Raw genomic sequence first — 21,916 nt, forward strand, 5'->3', positions numbered from 1 at the left:
TAATCTTCACAACATTTTGCATGTTTAAGGATTTCATCAATCGGCTTGGCCTGCCAGCAAATTTCATGGTCCTTAATCCTTTGCGAAATTTCTGGCCTTAATCCTGATACAAACCGATAGATGAAATGCGTCATGTCTTTCATATCAATATTGTCTAGACCACTATACTGTTTAAATACTTGTAACAGGCGTTCATAATATGCATGCACAGATTCATCTTTATTCTGAGTGGTTCTATCTATTCTAGTCCAATCTGTCTCTTTTGCAGGCACCTTCCCTTTGAGGTAGAGTATTACCTGGTTGTACCTCTTCATAACTTCATCAGAAGGTCTTTGGATCTCTTGGGTACTCATCACTAGGCCAATCAATAGTAATTTTACATTCTGTCCACAAATCCACAGGAACAACAATGTCAAATAATCCATCTAAATCTTTCAGAAGAAATTTTGAAACCTTCACAAATCTCTTGACTTGTCTGTACCACTCTACAGGTTTCTCGCAAAGTTGTGGGAAATAATTTGTGAATGACAAAATATCCTGTCGGGACCATGGGACATGTACATAACCTCCACCTGGTGCCGCTCTCATGGGACATAACCTTTCCACCTTTTCTGTCTCTTTTAATACATATTCAGAAACAGTTTGTTTTGATCGAGCCTCTTCCTTTTTCTTTGCCCATCTAGTTTTCCATTTTTCTAGGTCACCCCATTTCTGTAATAATGACATAAGCTCCTTGATTTGTACTTTTCTACCGGGCACATTCATATTTTCTAAGTCTTTGTCAGAAAATTCAGCTCGATATGGTTTCTATAATACTTTAGATTTGCCAATGTCAATTCCCATGTAAGCTGCCATGTCCATTAACCTTTCATGAAACACTCTTGTATTTCTAGTAATACTTTTACATATGAATAATAAATCATCTTCACTGAATGTATTTAATCTGTCCAATCCCACATTTCCAGCCATCATTTCCTCTAATTCGACTCTTAATTTAAATATATCCAATACTTTTGGCTGTGACTTTGGTTTTTCTATTTCTCGTGTCCATCTCTCTATTTCTTCTGGGGATACTACTGTAGCATTTCTCGTACCTGAGGATGTCTTCATTTGCGCTTCTCTCGAATTTAAAAGAGTGTTTTTTCTGACCGAGTCACTCACTGGTTCTCTTATTGGCAAATCCATCAGGGAAATTACTGACTCACATTCCCTCGGCCGGTTCATCAATTATTAATGGTTCTTTTCTTGGCTGAACTACAGGTGTAATCAGAACGGGAGTTTTAGGGCTAGCCTGCTTATCTCCGTACAAGGGAACAACTGGCCCAATAGTTACTGGAATTGTTAGGGCTTCAGGACTTGTATTTAATTGGGAAATTTTCTGAATCAATTCACTTCTTTGTTTATTTAATGCTTCTCTTTCCCTGTCTTGTAATACTTTTTCTAATGACGTCTCATGTACCACTTGCGGAATCAGAGGTGGGTTCAGAAACTGAGCATTTGGATTAACTGTGCTAGGTTCCTCGTTATAAGATAGTGGATTTTTCAGCAATAAATCCTCCAGATAATCATCATCTGACTCACCACTAGTCATTAAATGTTTCGTTTTCTCATTCTTTTTACTTCCAGTACCCAATTTTTTACCCTTCCTAGCGTAGATAGCGGTTTCCAGTTTTTGTACTGATAATACTTTACCTAACCATTGATGGTAAGTAGGAGGATTTGGGTCAAGCCAAGCCGAGGCCACTAACAATCTAAGAATCGCCATTGCTACAAACATAGTATTTACAATTTAATTGCCCATTGGGGTTTACCCCCAATAACATAATAGCTGGGGTTAGCTCTATTGTAGTTGCTAAAGCGTGCTGGAAAAAATTTCCAATATCCTGTTTCAACTTATCTAGGTGCGGGCAAATCGAAAAGATGTGTATCAGATTCGCCTCCGTACTACCACACCTAAAACAGGTAGTTCCAGATAGACCCCCCCCCCATTGAGCAATTTTCCCAGGCGTATAATATAAATGGTACAAAATCTTATAATGTTGGGCCTGAAGAGACGATGAACACAACATTTTACTTCCCATTTCTAATGATACGGTAAAGATATCCCCAGCTATGTCTAAATCGACAGACCATTTATCTATCCATTTCTCCAAATCATCTTTCTTTAATTTTGTCAGTTCTGAGTAAAATCTCTTTATAGTACAGTCAGAGCCATTTTCTATAAGATCCATCATTATGGTTCTTTCAAAGCCCAATGATCCCCCTTTTTTATTCAATATACAGCTTCTTATTTGAAGATATTTGAAGAAATGTTTTGTATTCGAGGTATACTTATTTTGCAATTCTGTAAATTGTAGTATACCTTGGCCACCTAGCATATCGCCGATCTTACCTATCCCCCGCCTCTCCCATTCTTGATATACAACTCCTGAAAAAACCACACTAGATAAGGAAGGGTTATTTTTAAATCTAGTATATGCATTGTACTTCCCTATTCCAACCTTTTTGGAGAATCCTTTCCATATATTATAATCAGCCATTACTGTCTTGAATCGTGTTCTTTTAAAATAGCTTTCCTCCGTAAATCTCAAAAATATATTTTCAGCATTTGTACCCAAAACCAAACCATAAATAGCGAGCGAACCTATCTTGTCCCAACCATCCACCTCTGCCCCTCCAATCAAACCCACCATGCCTTGCAGTGCTGCAGCCCAATAATATAACTTTAAATCCGGTAATGACCACCCCCCTCTTTCCCGTGGAAGTGACATATACCTCAATGCCCTCCGTGTCTTACCTTTAGCCCAAATAAAGCGATTAATCATCTGTTCACAGATTTTAAACCATTTGTTATCGACTAAGAGTGGTATTGCCCTAAAAATATATAAAAATTTTGGCAAAATCAACATTTTAATAATATTAACTCGTCCTACTAGCGACAAATGGAGATTCTCGTATCGATCCATATCTTTCTTCACTTTATCAACTACTGGAGCAATATTTTTTTCAACCAAGTTGTTTAAGTCTGCTGAGATATTGATTCCTAATACCTCCCTACCTGTACCACTCTATTATCATCACAAGGAGTCATTGAGTTTTTAATAATCTGGGTTTTTGAAGCGTTCAGGGAGTAGCCCGAGACTTGCCCAAATCTTTGGGCCTCCGCCTCTACCCGCTCAGTCGCTTCCGTGGGGCATGGTGTTATCACCGCCACATCATCAGCGTAGGCGAGTATCTTACAGGGTCCCAGAGCTGTATGTAATGGGATGATTTCTGGAGATGATTCTATCCTACGAATTATTGGATCCATATACATGGCGAATAGCAGCGGAGAGCATGGACATCCCTGCCGTGTACCTCTCTTAATCATAAATTGTCCTGTAGTGCCCCCATTTATTCTTAATGCTGCAACCGGTTCCTTATACAGAGTCTGAAGTGCTTTCACATAACCACCCTTGATCCCAGCTCTAATTAGGGTGTGCCACAGATAGTCCCAGGAGACCCGATCAAATGCTTTTTCGGCATCCAGCAACATTACTGCCATCGGATCTCCTGTTACCTCGACAGCATCAAACAGAGTTATGACTTTCCTAATATGGTAAGTCGTCCCTCTTCCAGGGATAAAACCATGTTGGTTATTACTAACTAGGGCACTTATTATTCTAGCGAATCTTGTAGCTAGGGCTTTTGAGTATATTTTAGTGTCGTTGTTCATCAACGTAATTGGACGATAGGACCCTGGCTCAGTCGCTGGCTTCCCTTTTTTTAATATTAACACTATAGCTGCACCCCCCCAGGATTTTGGGACAGACTCCCCCGTCTGGGCAGCGTGAATCGTTTTAGTCAAATCTAGACATCCCCAAAAAGTTTTGTAGAACTCTAAAGGTAACTGATCCGGGCCAGCAGCCTTTCACGAGGGGAGATTGGACATAGCTTCTTTAATCTCGATATTATCCAGCATAACCTCTAACTCTTCTGCCTCTTCAAAAGAAATCGTCTTAGCTGGGATATTCTGAAGGTATTCATTTATCTCTTCGGTACTGCTGGGGTGTTGGACGTCATATAATGACTGATAACATTTCCTGAACACTTCCCTGATTTCCTCTGGGTCTGTGTAGTATTCCATTTTCGTCCCTAATCTCCTTGACAGTCCCTTCCGCCGCTATCTGTCTGGTGCGCATGGCAAGAACACGTCCAACTTTTTCGGTAAACTCGTAGCATCTCTCCCTTCTAGTGGTATATTGTTTTGCTGCTCTATTTGCAAAATCCTCTTCTGTTCACTTTTCACTTTCATTAAATCTATAATAGATTGTTCAATTGGTTCACCCCTTATTACACATTTATTAAGCTGTTCCTCTGCTTCTGAGACAGCTTTCTCTATATCACTATGTCGTAGCCGTTCTAATTTCCGTTTATAGGCACTATAGCTACATGTCTCTCCGCGAGCGCCCGCCTTAAAAGCATCCCATATAACTCCCACCGAAGCACTCCCTCTGTTGTTTTCAAAAAACTCACTAATCCATTTAGACATATGTGTTATATAATCATTGTCTAAGAGGAGTCCTCTTTCAAATGTCCATACCCTCCTTAGCTTTATTCCCCCTCCTTGCTTCATCGTTAGAATTAAGGGGTTGTGATCACTAAGAATTCGAGGGAGTCTGTCAATTTTTGCTCTAGTCATTAAATCATTAGATATCAGAAAATAATCTAATCTGACACAAATATGATGTGGCGCAGAGTAATATGTGTAGCCTGTTTGCTCTGATCTTATTGTGCCGCAGACATCTCGTAAGGTGTTATTTCCTAAAAGGTCAATAAGGGCTTTATGTACTCTTTTCTTCCTGCCGTTATACTTTCTTGTCGTGCCTACTCCCAAACCCTCCGCCCCGTTAATATTCAAGTCGCCTCCTATGATGACCTGGGGAGGCCAGGCTGCCAGCTCAGAATCTAAAAACTGTAGGATTTCTGGATCATCCTGAGTTGAACCATACACCGCCACTAGTGTTGTCCATACTCCTTCTATTAAAATCTCAACAATAGCCCACCTACCCCATTGATCTTCTAATTTTCTCCTAGTTACCACATTTTTGCTCCTTGATAGGATAGCTACCCCTCTTTTTTTGTCCCTTGTTTGGAGCTTGCTATTAAATGAAACCCCAACTGATTAAGACAAAACTCTTGAGTATTCATTATATGTGTCTCTTGAAGAAATATATAATCTACATTCATCTGTCGTAGTCGTAATCCTATCTTTTGTCTCTTTTGGACATCATTTAGGCCACATACATTCCACGTCACAAATCTAAGAGACATACTTATTTTCTGAGGGACTATCGGCTACCTGCTCGCTTTTATTTATCAAGCTATAGAATTCATTCTTTGCTAAATCTGCTACACAAATTACACAAATGTCCATTTTTATGTTCATAATACCTTCAGTACAGTAACCATGCTCATACATTTGTTTCAAATTGTGTTCTTCACACTCCCACCAAATTCTGATGCCCTTGTGCCCTGCCCTTATTCCCGCCCTCCCCCACCCCAGACAGCCCACCCTCAGAAACCCACCCCCCCTACAGGCAAATAGGTCCAAAGGACCTATGTCTGGCCGACGTTGCCTACAGGATGTCACGCCCTCCCTCCCCTGACTCTCTTAAGTCATCCCGATATGCTCTCCCCACACAGTGTTCAACCTCAAGCACCATTCTAGAACTGCTAATACCTGCCTTAATACTGAAACAGACCTGCATATCCCCAGAGCCCAGGGAGAAGGGAAGAGAAGTGGAAAGCCAATACACCCTTAACTCAGGATTCAGAAAATTAAACAGACACTTACATTCTACTTTTTCATAATGTTATTAGTCTCTATCTTTTAATTTTACTTCTTGCGGGGGATGTCTCTAATAGCAACCGTACGAGCATCATGTTCCACATGTTCCTCATGGCGTGTCTTATGTTGACCTCCAGTTTCACGCAAAAAGCTGAGGTATTCTTGTGCCATGATTTCAGAGTAGAAAATTTTAAAGTTCCCATTTAAGCCAACCTTCAGGCGCGCTGGAAACATGAGATAAGCCTCACACCCTATGTTCTGGAAAGGGGTAATGAGCTGCCTCATCCGCCACCGCCTTTCCACTGTGGTTTGGCAGAAGTCAGGATGGGCAAAGAATTCAACATCCATGTAGGTGCGCTTGGCCTGGGGTTTTGCCTTGCTAATTATCTCTTCGCGCAGTAAGAAATTCCCAACATAAAGTAATATTGCGCGGGGCTTACCCTGTGTCTCCTTCCGTGTCATCGGGAATCGATGTGCTCTTTGTACCTCATGTTCCAAATCCCATGAAGACAGCTCTGGAAAGGCACCTTTCAATAACTCAACGACAAACCCCCGAGCATCACTCCCCTCTTTTCCCTCCTGAATTCCAAGTAGTCGAACGTTATTGCGCCTTTGCCTGTTTTCAAAATCCTCTAGTTTCCAGAGCATATCCGCCGTTGTCTTGTCCTGGTCTCTCCTAGCATCCTGAATTTTGATGAGATCGTCCTCTGATTTTCCCGTTCTAGTCTCCACTTCAGATACTCTCCCGACCATTTCTTCATACATTTTATTAATTTTGTGGAGAGAGGATTGTATTTTTTTATTTGCATGTCTAGCCCTCCTCCTTGCCCTTTGGCTCTCAATACGAGCCTCACCTTGTATTTGTTTTAAGGTAGTAAACAAGACTTCAAAGTTAGAGGTGCCTCCCTCAGATCCCTGAGAGGTGACCTCATAAGTACCTGTAGCTGCGTTTTCAAGCTCCCCCATGGATGGTGCACAGCTCTCCAGTGTATTGTCCCAATCAAGTTTCTTTACAACTGATTTCGTAGGGGCTCTACACGCTACTCTAGACAGCTTCTTTTGCCTAGAGTTGTTATTAGCTTTACTGTTATATTTGGTATTTGCCGCAGTTTTGTTCGTGTCTATGACAGTGGTTTTAAGTCTTGTTTTAGTAGTTTTTTGGACTGTCTCTTGCGTTGATTCAATTGGTTCCGTAACGCTATCTGTTGAGATTGAGGTACTTTCTGGTTCAGACACATTATTTTCCGTGTCAGTACTCACAGTAGAGCCTGCTGATGTTTCCAATTCTGAGTCTGAAGCAGATTCCAAGCTGCAATTCTCACTTTCGTCCTAATCATCTGCCTCATCATTACCAGTAAAAAAAACATCCTCACTAGGATAGGCCAGTATAGATCCTTGTGCAGCTTGTACATTCATATCATTTTCCTTATTTATGTTTGTGTTTATCTTTTCCACCAAGTCTGTATTTGTGCCTGTAAAGCTCTTAGCCCCTATTTCTGTTATTTCCTCATCAACTGCCTTCTCTTGACACCGCTCCACTGTTTCACTTTCATTGGATTTCCCATTAGGATCGCATACTTCAATGTCAGTATCGTTAGCTGGTTTAGGAAATATATTTGTTTCTTTAACTTCAGGGGTAGCGTTAAATGTGTCTTTCCCCTTTAAGAGCTCGGCCCCGCCTCCTACCACTATTGTAGAAGAGCCTTGTAATCCCGCGGGTTCTGTAATTTCACTCTGAAGACGAGCCTCCAGTGCGCCGTCCACACTCCCGACGGCTCAAATCTGCCCGGCTACTTCTGTGGACGCAGCGAGCTGCCTCTCTCTGCACAGGAACGCCAATGTCGGAACCAGGGACGCGCGCAAAAGAGCTGGCTGAGCACTCGGTGCAGGTGAGAACGTCTCTACGATTGTTGTCTGCCGAAGTGCTACCTCTTTCCCTGCCACCTCGCCGGCAGCAGATTTCGCATCATTCTTTCTCCTCGTTGAAGCTGAGGCTGTCGTCTTCTTCTCTGCGTCTTTTTCGCAGATTTTTCGCATTTTAATTTCCTTTGCCGCCTCTCGCCTCTGCTGCGCCTTGAACCTTACTTTTCCTCTCAAATTGGAGGCAGGGACACCAGAGTCATCTATGCATGCCTCCTCCTCCTCCTCCTCCTCATTTCCCCAGCCATCTCGATCATGGGCTCTCTTCGGGGATCGTAAAAGTTTAGGAGCCATTACTTTCGACAAGTATTCCCAGTGAGCACACCCAGACAGAAAGGACTGAGTTATTAAGGAGGAAATGTATTTGAATATAGCTCTTTCCTTTATCTGGGACAAGTCCTTTGTTTGTAGAGACCAGACAGTAAATTCCCCAAACATTACACTCTGTCACAGCATCGACGATTGTCAGTGATTATCAGCCCCCTATACACAGCTCTCTGTGCACTCTGTACACTTCCCAGTATTTCTCTCGAGATCAGCACAACTCGTTGTAATCTTGTTGTAATCTAATGTCCTGTTAGTCCTTTAAGACCATTTGGGCCATGCAACGCTGGTTCTGGGACATGGAGCTTCAGTGGGCTGATAAAATCAGAAGCAGAAGCACAAGCCGAGGGGTGAGCACGAATACAGATTAGTTACAATGCCATCAGGAGAGAGTCTAAGCATGACCTTCCTCTACGGCGTCTCGGCGGCCATCTTGCCCCTCAGTGGGCTCTTCTAAAGTTAATACAGGATACAATCCTTCCACTAACATAGACTGTCTCCATTGTTTCATTAATTTATCTCTTGTATCTTTTGAAAATTGGGGATAAAACCTACTTGAATTACCATTACTTTTGGGTCTATCTCACTCAAAAGCTTCAGTTTACCATTCATCCAATGCCTCATACTGCGTTAATCTAGGTCTGGGATCTAATTCATTCATGCGATTTCTCAAATTGTGCAAAATTCTGCCATTAAATGTACCATTTTCTGGAAACGCTAAAACACCATCATCTTTTGTGTACTCCATCCAGGTTTCTAACCACACACAAGTGTGATAGCCCCTTTCTACCATCATGTAGGATGTGGGCCTATTTGGAGGTAGAATAATAATTCCTTCTTGTTTTAATTACTTTATCTTTCTTGAATTAATTCTTAATTTTTTTAATGAATGAAATTTTTCTCTTTCCTCCGTACATAATAAAGGGTCTTCCTCTTATATGCTGTTCTTGTGCAAACCCTAAATATCTCCTATCAGGTCTATTTCCTACAAGCGGACCTATATACCACATATATTTCAAACGCAAATCTTCTGATTATTCTCGATTTGTTTACAGAATTACTTCCAATACCAGCGCGTTCTTTATTTTTCAGTGACCAATCAAAATTTAGAATACAAATAAATCCAACCAAAAGTTGCGCGGCTTCTCTCGTGAGACTAGTCCTCACGCTCCTGTGCTCCCCCTCCTTTACAATTATTACCTCAGCTACACTCCCGCTGTCTCAACCAATACCAGCGCGGCTCTGAGTGACGTCAGCGCAGCTCCGCGACTGATTCCCTCCTATGCAAGGTAATACGAAAACTTAATTTCTTTCACTTTTAATGCAAATTTTATTATTCAACAACGTAAAAACATTTGCCACTGTACCTGAGCGACTAATTCAAAGGAAAGATATATTTCACTCACTACGAGTAAATCCCTTCTGCTTACTCTTCATATACTACGAGTAGATCCCTTCTGTCTACCCTTCATGCAAGCATTAGAGAACCTTCGACTCCTTCAGACTTATCCCTTCTGGGATGTACTAAGGCCAAAGTTTCACCAGTGAACCCCTTTGCTATCAATCAAGCTCAGACGAACCTGCTACTCCTTCTGTGTGACCCTTTCTAGGTGATATCACACCAAAAGTTTTGCTAGCGAACTCTTTGCTATCATTTATTCACACATTCATACAGAAAAATCCCTAAATAGTGCTTCCGGTTTTACCTAACCATGCACTTATTTCCTGCAGTTAAGTGACCTCACTCCAGTGTGGCTTCTATTTACCACCCGCTATTCTGCCCCCGGGGATTCCAGACAAAACATATAACGGGTACGAACAATTTTGGTTAATACATAAATCAATACAATCAATAATACAATCTCAAATATGCAAAAATATTTTTCATTAACCAACTAACTACCTATCTTAATTAAACCCTAACCATCCTCTGCTGCCAAAAAGAATACTGATAGAGCGCGCAGGTCACCCGACTTGGTTTGCCATACTCACCTGGGCCCATAAAACAAAACATAAACTTGTATGTGAGTCTAACCAGGTAACCTGTGCGCTTTTCTTCTAATCAGTGATTTAAGAATTACTTTTTTTTTTTTTAAAAACCTTTATTGTAGCATTATGGGCCTACAACTGCGGGGGCCGGCCGCTAGACAAATTAAAATCTCCGATATCACAGTATGACACAGCTCATCAGCCGACAACCCAGAGGTCCGGCAGCGATTCAGGATAAAAACTTGTACTAGAATGCACAACTGGGTTCCAGGATGAGACAGAGGTTTCATTTTATATTTTATAAGAGAGGATCAGGTGCCATACAATCAAACAGAATGTGGGGGACAGGGCAAGAAACAGGATATACATGTAATAACCACTATAATGGAGAATTGGCGCCAGAGCATGTAGATCGGTACAAAAGAACACACAATATACAGTCCATGTTGCGCCAGTACTCGGAGCCTGCCCTCCCAGAAATCAGAATATCATAAGAGCATAAGCACGAAATACAAGCACACGATAAGAATCTGAATGATTCGTAGCTATTCTGATCCTTTAAGAAAGAGAGAGAAAGAAAGAAAGGCCATAGAAAATAAAAAAGGCAACAAAAAAAAACTCCAGCCCCCCACCCTGCACCCCTGCAAATGGCTACAGCCTGACCCCACTAGCAGCGTGCCTGTCGCCCCTAATAACTAAAACCCCAAAGGTAGGAGAAAGAACTGAGGAGGGCATATCCATGTGGGCTCCCAGCCCCTTTAGACCCCCCGCCAGAAAGAGCCACCCCCAATCACTAAAAGACAAGTTTAAGACAACAATGTAGAAGAAATTAGAGGGTACCGTAAGACACGACCCAGCCTCTTAGAGCAAACAGTTGCAGGTCCAACACTTATGAAAGCCACGCCAACCCTTCCCGACCCAGTCGATCTTAACCTTGGCCCTTCCGAACAAGAACACGAACCCCTCCCAGCGAGACCCAAAGGCACACAAAGAAGCAATAAAAAAGAAGAGTCATCCGAAAGCAGCTCATGGCTACCGGCAGGCAGTGAGTCCATAGGAACTGTAGACGCAGACGAACTCTCCCTCCAAGGTGAGCAGTCCCTATGTGTCTTGCACAGGAGTCGTAGCATCACCAGGAAAGGAGAAAATGACCACAAAATAAATGGAAAGTCACAAACAAAAGTCTCCGGGAGGGGAATGCCTGATATTATCTCCAACGCTGTTTGTAATGGAAGGTTCAGCAATACCATGACGTTCTCGGGAACACCGTCTCCCAGGGCACCATCCGATGGTTCCAATACTTAGTTCCTCACGGGGTTCTCGCACGGAGTCAAAATGGCCGCGGTATGAATGGCTGTAGATTCCTGTTCCAACAATAAGGCTGGGCCCGGTTCCACCAGGAGCATCTCCGATAGGCGCGTGTCCAATTTGTTCAACAGAGTATCCACATGTGAGCGAAATGCCCAAAGTTTTGCCAGTATTGACCTCAGCGATGGCTCATGCACCGTATGATCCATATTCTCATGCCCGATATCAGTCACAATCACCTGTTGCCTGATTCAGTGAATCTGGCATCCTCGGGGGGGGGGGGGGACAGACAGGACCACGAACGTGCAAATGCGAAGGGTGACCAGTCTTTGTCCGCAGCCACGGTCAACCAGTTAAGGCCGCAGGCCAGAGACCCCGAACCACCGAACCCCGGCGGGCGCAAACCGGGTCCGCGGGACGGGGGCCCCCACCCGCATCCGGCAGCAAGCTGACTCACCCCTCGGTCGATGCTGAGCAATGAAAACGATCGCTGCCAATTTCGGGCTGAATTAAAGCCTCCGCTCCGGTCGACCGGACCCAGCCCGATTCCCTGGCCGATGTTGCTGCACTACAGCCCGGCTGTGAAAGTACTCCTGACCCCGGCTTCACCGCTGGAGTAGGCCGCAAACTTCAACTCGATGGAACTTCGTCAAACAAGCCGATAAAAGTTTCAGGATTTCACCATCGGAGTGCGGAACAGTTCATGCACACAGAGACTAGGCGTAAAGTCAGGATAATGTACAGGATATCGTGGCGGGTTACGGAGGTCGGCGGAGCCGGGAGCCTAAGCAGCCATCTTGCTTGCTGACGTAGCTCCTCCCCCTCGATTTATGAATTTCATTTAGGACCTATACCATTGACTTACCAATCCTTGTAGTCAGTACCTAAAGTCCTAAGGGATCAAGGGTGTTAGAATAATAGGAAAATAACATTTGCACTCATATAATAACCACAAACTCTGTAAAAGTTTAAACTCTTTATCTAAAATCTTTTAAAGTGTCATAATCCAAGCATTGAATAATAGAAAATTCTCAATTAGGAAAATAATGATTAGAATGAAAATGTGCAGAGTTCTTATAAAGCAGTCATTACGCATTTGACAAAAAAGGGTGGGGAGAGAGAAGGAATCGGAACAATGATATACGACAATATGTAAAACTTATCATTTAACATTAGGGTGGGAAGAGAGAAGGAATCAGAACAATGACATACCCACATAGTATATTTACCTAGAATGGTGTGAAGAACTAACCTCGGCCCGGGTCAGTTTAAATGACAGAACCCCGAAAGTGCAGGCACCATAAAGGCAAACAGGTGCAGATTGGAATCAGGACAGGTAAAGCCAAATTGGATCAGGACAGGACCACCAAGGACTAAGACCGGCACCCGCAGTTAAATTTGCAACGCCTACGTTACTCCCTCTCTGCAGCTATCAGCCAGAACCCGGTAAGAATTATTGATTTCTCCAACAAAGTGCTTCGCCAGCACTTCAGCTTGCAAGCCCCGATATGGGTTTAGAACCTTCCGACAGAGTGCTCCGCCAGCACCTCTGCTCCCGATTACCTATTGAGTGCGTTGGGTCAGTGACATGTCAGCTATTCGGACAAGTCGGACAAATTAACTAGCTAAGCCTACCCTAGTTATACTATTTTCCAGGTCAGTGTACCAACTCCTAATGTTGCAAGTGTAAGAATCCCCAATTTTGATTGGACAAAAGAATGAGGAGAGGTCATCACACCATACCAAAATGAGACTTTTTGAATGAATATTAATGTTTGCATCCCCGCCCATCATTTTATTTTCTCACGTATGTTTTTTTCTCCCCAGCAGTGAATGTATCAATAATGATTACAATGTAGTCCATATTTTAGTTCATCTTCCTTCACAGGGGTCAGAAGTTGACTTTCCCAGGAACATCTTCTAGCAAGTCATGTCTTGGCCGGGTTTCAATGCCAGTGCTTCAGGGTTTGTGTTTCTTCTGCGCAGACGCAGTTTCTTTCAATATGGAGATCAGTGATAGGCGTCAGGCCCAAAATGATTTACATGTAAGAATAGAAAAGAAATATTTTGAGAACACAGAATAAATGAATGCGCTGTATACCACTTATCTCTACTCTATTCCCATTACTTTATTTTTAACTATTTCGTTAAGGTTAAGCAGAACGAACAGCTTAGCAAAATCAGCAGTGCAAGCTTCATGCATGCGTTAACACAGAGCAGCCATCTTAATTCTAGTGCGCAGAAGGGAAAGTTTTATTTGCAAGCGGATTATCATTAGTAAAAGCACTTATGCAAGCTTCCCTCAGATGTTGTGTAATGCGATATTAATAAAAACAAACATGTTGATTAGTATATTAACGTTCTGTCGAGAGAACTGATTACAAGCAAGTTACGTTACGTGGGAATCCTTGCTCCATCAATGTGTTAGCTGTGTTGGGGGGGTTAAATGTGGGTACCAATGTTAGCAATACAGGGACACCTTTTGTGACCCGTAATATGCTTATTTGTTTTATTGTAACCGTTTTTAAGGTCCCGCTTCAGAGGATACGCTGGTGAATGGGAAGACAATGACTGTGTTCCACTGAAGGGGCTAAATAAATGCAGAATTCCCTTCCAACAATTAGGCACATGGTGAAGTACTGAGCAACCTGCATTTGATAAGAACCTTTTGTCGTATGGCCACTGATGTAGCTAGTCCATGGTGCAGGCGCAGAATCCCATTACAATCGGAGACGGCATTGTAAATGGAAGTGTGAACTCTAAAGAGTCCACCTTTCAAGAATGCAAACTCTCAGTAGACTGGGGTTTGAGCATTTTCACCATGTCACACCCTACTGAATCACCAGCGCAGGTGAACCGGCTGTAAGTCTGAGGACATTTGTGAGTTTGTTTACCAAGTTCACAGTGGACAAAAGTTACGATGGAGAATGAAGCACTGCCTCTTTTATCTTTCTTACTCCCCCGCTGCCTGACTTCCTCTGACCCTTAATTTATGTCTCCTGTCAGGGCATTAGCAGTCCCCGTTAGTTGTCATAAAATGCAGGCAAATCGACTGCGTGACCCTTACTTGAGTGACGTCCCCTGGTCACAGCGTAATGCACATGAATTGGGTTGTAAAGTTCCACAAAAAGTTTCAAAAAAGGTTAAATTTCTTCAAACATCTTTATTTTCATTGTTTCCAAAGTCATTATCTCAAAACGAATGATCCAGCCTTTTGGAAAATTCCTAGGTTGTCCAATGCATTTCGGCTATGCAATAGCCTTCATCAGGGACTGGATTCTACAAATTAAATAATCACATATAAGGATATAGCAGGGACTCAAATGACAAATTCACATCTATTCTGATAATAAAGTCTCAGAAAAAATACATAGTAATATGACTCCTAAATGTCACCCCGTGAATCAAAGTGAAAACTAATTTAGCGAGTACAAAAGAAATAAATTAATAAAACTTGGTCGAAAAGGGTCGAAAAGGTGGGTATGTATATGTTTTCTCCCTCTGTATTCTGGAATTAAATGTATGTGAAGTGTTCCTTTTGCAACTACGCTCGTACTGTCTTTTTCTACTACTTGTGCATGGCTTATTTTCGCTATATTATCTGGTGGAGGCGTCTTTACACAACACGCTTTGAACCTTTTCCACAGACCAAGTTTTATTAATTTAATTATTTTGTACTCGCTAAATTAGTTTTCACTTTGATTCACGGGGTGACATTTAGGAGTCATATTACTATGTATTTTTTCTGAGACTTTATTATCAGAATAGATGTGAATTTGCCATTTGAGTCCCTGCCATATCCTTATATGTGATTATTTAATTTGTAGAATCCAGTCCCTGATGAAGGCTATTGCATAGCCGAAATGTATTGGACAACCTAGGAATTTTCCAAAAGGCTGGATCATTCGTTTTGAGATAATGACTTTGGAAACAATGAAAATAAAGATGTTTGAAGAAATTTAACCTTTTTTGAAACTTTTTGTGGAACTTTACAACCCAATTCATGGGCATTACGCTGTGACCAGGGGACGTCACTCAAGTAAGGGTCACGCAGTCGATTTGTTGTTCTTGTACTCAGAAGGAGGGTACACCCTGGAGCACGCAACAGCAGTAAATAAGGAGATCTAAGAGTGCAAGCGTGACAAAATTATTTTTGTCATAAAATGCAGGCACCCAGCGAAATGTATTCAGGGTACCTCCTTTAAACTTACCTGACTTTACCACAGCGCATGCATTGCCCGAGATGGTATCAAAAGAAGTCCAGACTGTGTAGATAAAATTATTGTGCCATATTTTTCCTTCATCCAGTAAGTTTTCCCGGTAGCATCATTACTGCATTTAAATGAAGTTGCTTAATGTTTGTATGGTATTGATGTCCTGGTATGTAATGACTGGTCTGCAGTGCCGGTCCCTGAAGAGTTAGAACAATAATGCGAACGTATCGACCTTGGACTATATTTTACAGCTCTTTAAGGGATGACTAAGGTATTGGCCATGATAATGAGTCTACAGGGTTGTATTGTAAGCAATCATTTGCCAGTGCAGTGCATGATGGGAAACAACCTGCATTTGAAAAGAAACATTGGCCAAGCGAAAAGGTCTTGCTTTCCTTTCGAGTCTGGACTAAAAACTTTTCTTTTTAAAGCAAATTAAAAAAAAAGCTGGTTGAATTGAAAATAAAACAAGAAATTATTTCAGTTTGCCTACAATGGATCAATGGATCAATGGAATAATTGATTCAAAGCACAAAAGATGTAAATTAGTACCTCATATACTGTAATACAGGCATACTATAGGAAGCAGTATGATGCACTAAACAGCCAGAAGCATTAGGTGGGAGAGAAATACTCTGACGAGAAGATTACTCCTTTTATTTTAAAGAATTGTGAGAACGGGCATACGTCGGGGTGCAAGGATATTGGATGACAACTGATCATACAGCTGCAGGCCCTGACGACCCTGGCGATTGTGGTCACCTCAGGTGTACCTGCTCGGTTTTTATACAGACCCTAGAGTGGTTAATATTTCTACAGTTAGCTTTAGTGTTGGCTAAAAGAGTGGCCATAGGGTGGTTGAGCACAAGGACTCTCCATTACCTTAAGGTCTGAATAAGTCACACTCTGTTGGCGATCATGTACAGGGGGGTGGCTGTGGGTAGTGAGCAGGGCTCGTAGTAACAAAGTATGGACTATATTGTTACACAGAAGCGGGGGTTGGACAATACTAGAGAGCGCAGCTGCTTCTGGGTCGAGTTGTGAGAGGCTGGGGGACAACGTACTCCTCCATGTGTATCTGGGGGCTTGGATGTGTCAATGTTTGTGGACTACTAGTGTAATATTTTAAGCCTGTGCTAAAAGGGGCCTTGGGTTCGGGACTGAGTGGTGGGGAATGGCGCTTGGTTATCTCGATACTTGCACTTGGGAATGGTGTGTACACTGACCACATGTACTGTTTGTAATTTCTTTGTTTTACTTTTGGTTGGTGTGATGACCACGACAGACGACAGACGCTGGACGCTAGGACCCTGTGGGTCACAGGGTGGTGACCAGGTCACCGGACACCACTTCCTGTCGAGGGACAGGAAAGGACATTGTACAGTAGGAAGAGGACGAGGACGGACGTGCCCTGACGGACTGACGAGATACAGAAATAAAGAAGTACCTCCACACATGACCAGCGTCCTGAGTGGTTCCTGCATGCTGCGCGCCGTGTACACGACATCTGGCGACGAAGGTGGTTGGAAACAGTGACACCACTGTGTGCAAAAGCGCACGGGACCACAGGATCAACGGAGCGCGATCGCTGCTGACGCAAGGAGCTACACGGGAGCCCACCCCGATAAGCGTCCAACAAAGGCAAGAAACAACGTGCGGTAAGGGGAGCCACGGGGAGCAGCAGAAGCGCCGGGGAAAGAAAGAAGACTGCGCTAAATAGAATTGAGCGCGTAGTATCGCGAGAGCGATCAAATCTCAGCGGCCATCTTAGAAACAGGCAGAAAGGACCAATAGAAACGCGGCCACAGCAAGTCGGCCATTTTAAGGTCAGGCAAAAGCGAGATTTCAATCGCGAAATCTCGCGAGAAGCAAGGCGGCCATTTTGTGGGGGACAAAAAAGAAAATTGCATCAAGAACAAAGGGCAGCCATCAGAAAGCCAGGCAAAAAAGATTAAAGAGCACCAAAGAGACGGAAAAAGGGACAACACTGTCACCATAAGACAAGAATATCAAAGAAAGAAAGAAAAGAGAAAAGATATCAACACAAATAGCTCGAAATAAGAGTTTAAAGAAAATGCCAGACACAGAGTGCACAATACCGCAGACCAGTGCCTTTCATTGTATCGGAGCCACAAGTGGGCATCCGGTGGGAAAAGTGGATCATAAAATTTGAACGATACATGAAGGCGACTGACGTGGTGAATGAAAAAAAATTAGATCTCTTCTTAAACCTAGTGGGGGATGAGGTGGATGACCTCCTCATAACACTGCCACAGAGTGAATTAGAAACCTACGAGAAATTAATAAAGTGTCTGACGGCCAAGTTCGACCAGCAAAGAAACGTCGACTTTGAGAGATATTCTTTTCACATGGCATATCAGCAGCCAGAAGAGTCAATGGATGACTTTGCAACAAGGCTGAGAAAGCTAGTAGCACATTGCGAATTTGAAAAATAAGACAACGAACAGGCACTTCGCCTCAAACTGATAGAAGGCTGCCGAGACACGGAATTTCGCACAAGACTACTAAAAGAACCGATCACTTTAGAAAAAATTCTAGATCTTGCGAGGGCAGAAGCAAGAGCGATGATACAAGCGAAACAGATGGATCGAAAGGGAGAACAAATACATAGAATGGCAGACACCGGCAAGAAAGGGAACTGGAAAGGAGGACACAAGGAACAAGCGGCGAAGAAACAAAGTTCCCAATGCTACAGGTGCGGTCTGGAATTCCCTCACAGAGGACCATGCCCAGCATTTGGTCAAACCTGCAGAAAATGCAACAGAAGCAACCATTTTGCCACTATGTGCCAAGGTGGACAATTCAAAAGTGAACGTGGCAGGCCCGGAAAGCCAAGAACAGCAACAACAAAACATGTACGGCACATGGAAGCGACGGAGAGGAGCTCGTCGGGGGAATCAGGAGAAGAAGAGGAAGAGGAAGAAACAACAAGGAAAGTAGAACGCCTATATCTCATGACCACGGACGAAGGGCATGAAGAGGAACACATCAGGCTAATAGACAGGAAGTCAATAAAGAAGACGGATTGGGTGACAATTGAAGTAGGGCCCCACCAAACAAAATTCGTACTGGACAGCGGAGCCACGTGCAACATCATGTGTGCCACAGAATATGACAAGATGAAGAAGAAGCCGCCGCTACAACCATCAAGTGTAAGAGTATTTACATGGGGTGCACAAAATCCTGTAACAAACATAGGAAAATTCACGGACACCATGACGCACAAAGGCAAGACTGTCGTAGAAGAAATACATGTGTTACGAGGAGACATTCCAGCACCGTGTCTATTAAGCAATGTAACGGCAAAAGTAATGGGCCTACTGAAAATGATGTATCACATGTCGGAAAAGGAGAGCATACTACAGGAATTCCCAAAACTAACGGAAGGATTAGGAAAGCTAAAAGGAAAACAAATAACACTGCACATAAATGAAGCTGTCAGGCCAGTTGCACAGCACCATCGAAGGGTACCAATACATCTACAACCTCAAGTGGAGGAAGAAATAAAGGCCCTACTGGCACAGGACATCATTGAGCCCGCAGAAGGACCAACGCCATGGGTGTCCCCAATAGTGGCTGTACCAAAGAAAGACACTACGCAGAGAAGAATCTGTGTGGACATGAGAGCACCAAACACAGCCATCGAAAGAGAAAGGCACCCAGGGCCACATCTGGACGACATGATAAGCTGCCTGACAGGAATGAGTTTCCAAACTAGACCTGTGCAAGGGATACCATCAATTGGAGCTAGATGAGCAGTCCAGATACATAACGACTTTCTCAACGCACCTAGGACTGTTTCGCTACAAAAGGCTGAGCTTTGGAATATCTTCAGCAGCAGAAATATTCCAAGAAACGATCAGGCAGATAATAAGACCGATAACGAACAGTCTAAACTACAGCGATGACATTCTGGTCTTTGGGAAGTCAGACGGGGAACATAACACGGCACTGAGGGAAGTGTGCTCACGGTTAGTAGAGGTGGGCCTGACAGTAAACGAGAAGAAATATGAGCTGGGAAGAGAAGAATTTGTGTTTTTTGGACACATATTCTCACGAAAAGGAATGAGGCCAGACAGGAGTAAGATAGACACGCTCGAAAAAACGAGTGAACCAAAAGACGTCGCTGACGTGCGCTCGTTTCTTGGCCTTGCCAGCTACTGCGCGAGGTACATAAAAGACTTCGCAACGGTGAGCACACCGTTGAGAGAACTGACAAAACAAGGACACCCATTCGAATGGACCACAGAGTGCACAAAAGCGTTTGAAGAGATAAGAGCGTCAGTGACGGCAGTAGACCACTTATCGTACTTCGACCCGAACTTGTGCACAGAACTAACAGTAGACGCCAGCCCGGTAGGCCTGGGCGCAATACTAGCACAACACAAACCTGGGAAAGATTCACCTCGACAAATAGTAGCATACGGAAGCAAAAGCCTGTCGGATGTTGAGAGAGCCTACTCTCAACCAGAGAAGGAGAGCTTGGCGGTAGTATGGGCATGTGAGCACTACCACATGTTCATATATGGAAAGCCATTCACAATAGTGACAGACCACCAAGCGCTAGTGACTATCTATGGCAACCCAAAAGCGAAAATACCACCAAGAATAGAAAGGTGGGGAATAAGGCTGATGGACTATAACTTCAAAATAATACACAAACCAGGCAAAGACCAAAACCCAGCCGACTACATGTCACGACACCCGCTCCCAGATCGGAACGGTGGCACCACAATGGCAGAAGAATACCTAAACTTCATCGTGAAACAAAACACTCCAGCGTCAATAACAAGTGAAGAACTGGAGCGAGAGACAAAAAGAGATCCGACAATGAAGACAATAGGAACGATAGTGAGGCTACAGAGATGGAGACACATTAATAGCAACACCGTCACAGAGGAAGGGGTCGACAAAGAAGAACTGTTGGCGTTCAAAAAGATAGGCGAAGAACTGTCGGAGACAGAGAACGGAGTCCTGATGAGAGGTTCAAGGATTGTAATACCACATCGACTAAGGAAGAGAACAATCAGGATAGCACATGAATCACATAGAGGAATAGTAGCGACAAAGAAGATGTTGAGAGAAAGAGTGTGGTTCCCAGGATTAGACAGCATGGTGGAGGAAGAAGTGTCACAATGTCACACCTGTCAAGTAACTGGATCATCCAGTAAGCCCACACCGTTGAGGATGTCGGAACTGCCATTGGCAGTATGGACTGAACTAGCGGCAGACTTCTATGGGCCACTGGAGACTGGAAAGTACCTGCTGGTAGTCATTGACGAATTTTCGAGATTCCCAATAGTGAGGGAAGTGTCATCGACATCGGCAAATGCCACCTTACCAGTGCTGGACGACATATTTGCTGCCTGGGGCTCACCACAAACACTGAAAACAGACAATGGTCCTCCATTTTCAGGAGAAGAATTCCGCAGGTTCATGGACTACCTGGGGATCAAACACAGGAAAATAACTCCACTGTGGCCACAAGCCAACGGAATGGCAGAACGATTTATGGGGACCATCAAAAAAGCCATCCAGCGAGCAAAATTGACACAGATCTCAATTGCACAAGCGCTTTGTCAGGTACTACGAGATTATAGGAACACCCCTCACAGCACCACGGGCAGATGTCCAGCAGAACTGGTGCTAAGAAGAGCAAGCAAAACAAGGCTACCACAGAGAGAAGCCATAGCAGACATCAACAGACAAGAGATCGCAGAAAGAGACAACAAAGAGAAAAAGAAAATTAAAGAATATGCTGACAAAAAGAGACATGCAGCTGAACACCAACTAAAGGAAGGAGACTTAGTAATAGTGAAGCAAACACAGCAAAGGAAATCTGACAGCTCATGTTGTAATGTTCAGATTTGCTCCTTTATATAGCCCTGCCAAAGGGTTAACTCTCAACAAATAACCAATGAAAAGAATTTAAAAGAAGAATTGGGAACAATAATTCTTAAAGACAGCAGTACTGCTAATTCGGGCCTAAAGTACACTGGAATCTTAAAACGGTAACAAGTCTCGTAGCTGGGGAGCTTTAGCCCCTGTTGCAAATATATTGTACGTGAGCTGGGCCTTGCGTCCGTGGAAAATGACTATGGAGGGGAAGGAATAGATAGGGTATGGAACGTTTCCTGAATGTTGTATGATTCTTTATAGGGCTTCCCTACCGAATTGAAATTACGAAGAAATGTCCACTGTTTTAGGGGTGAAAATGAATGTAGGAATCTTTCACTCCTGGTTGGGCTGCCTGGGGCGTCACAAGTTGTTGTTAGAAAGCAGTTAAGGACTTTGTGCTTTTTGTTGATTT

At 43.3% G+C, this 21,916-nt stretch overlaps 1 protein-coding gene across 3 annotated transcripts in view; it reads left to right on the forward strand.

Annotated features, from left to right (window-relative positions):
• Positions 1 to 21,916, forward strand: part of RAP1GDS1 (Rap1 GTPase-GDP dissociation stimulator 1) — an 892,032-nt gene that overhangs the window by 643,799 nt on the left and 226,317 nt on the right. The gene's annotated exons all lie outside the window — the stretch shown is intronic.

Source organism: Lissotriton vulgaris, chromosome 3_1 (genome assembly GCF_964263255.1).
Source record: "Lissotriton vulgaris chromosome 3_1, aLisVul1.2, whole genome shotgun sequence".
NCBI classification, from domain to species: domain Eukaryota; kingdom Metazoa; phylum Chordata; class Amphibia; order Caudata; family Salamandridae; genus Lissotriton; species Lissotriton vulgaris.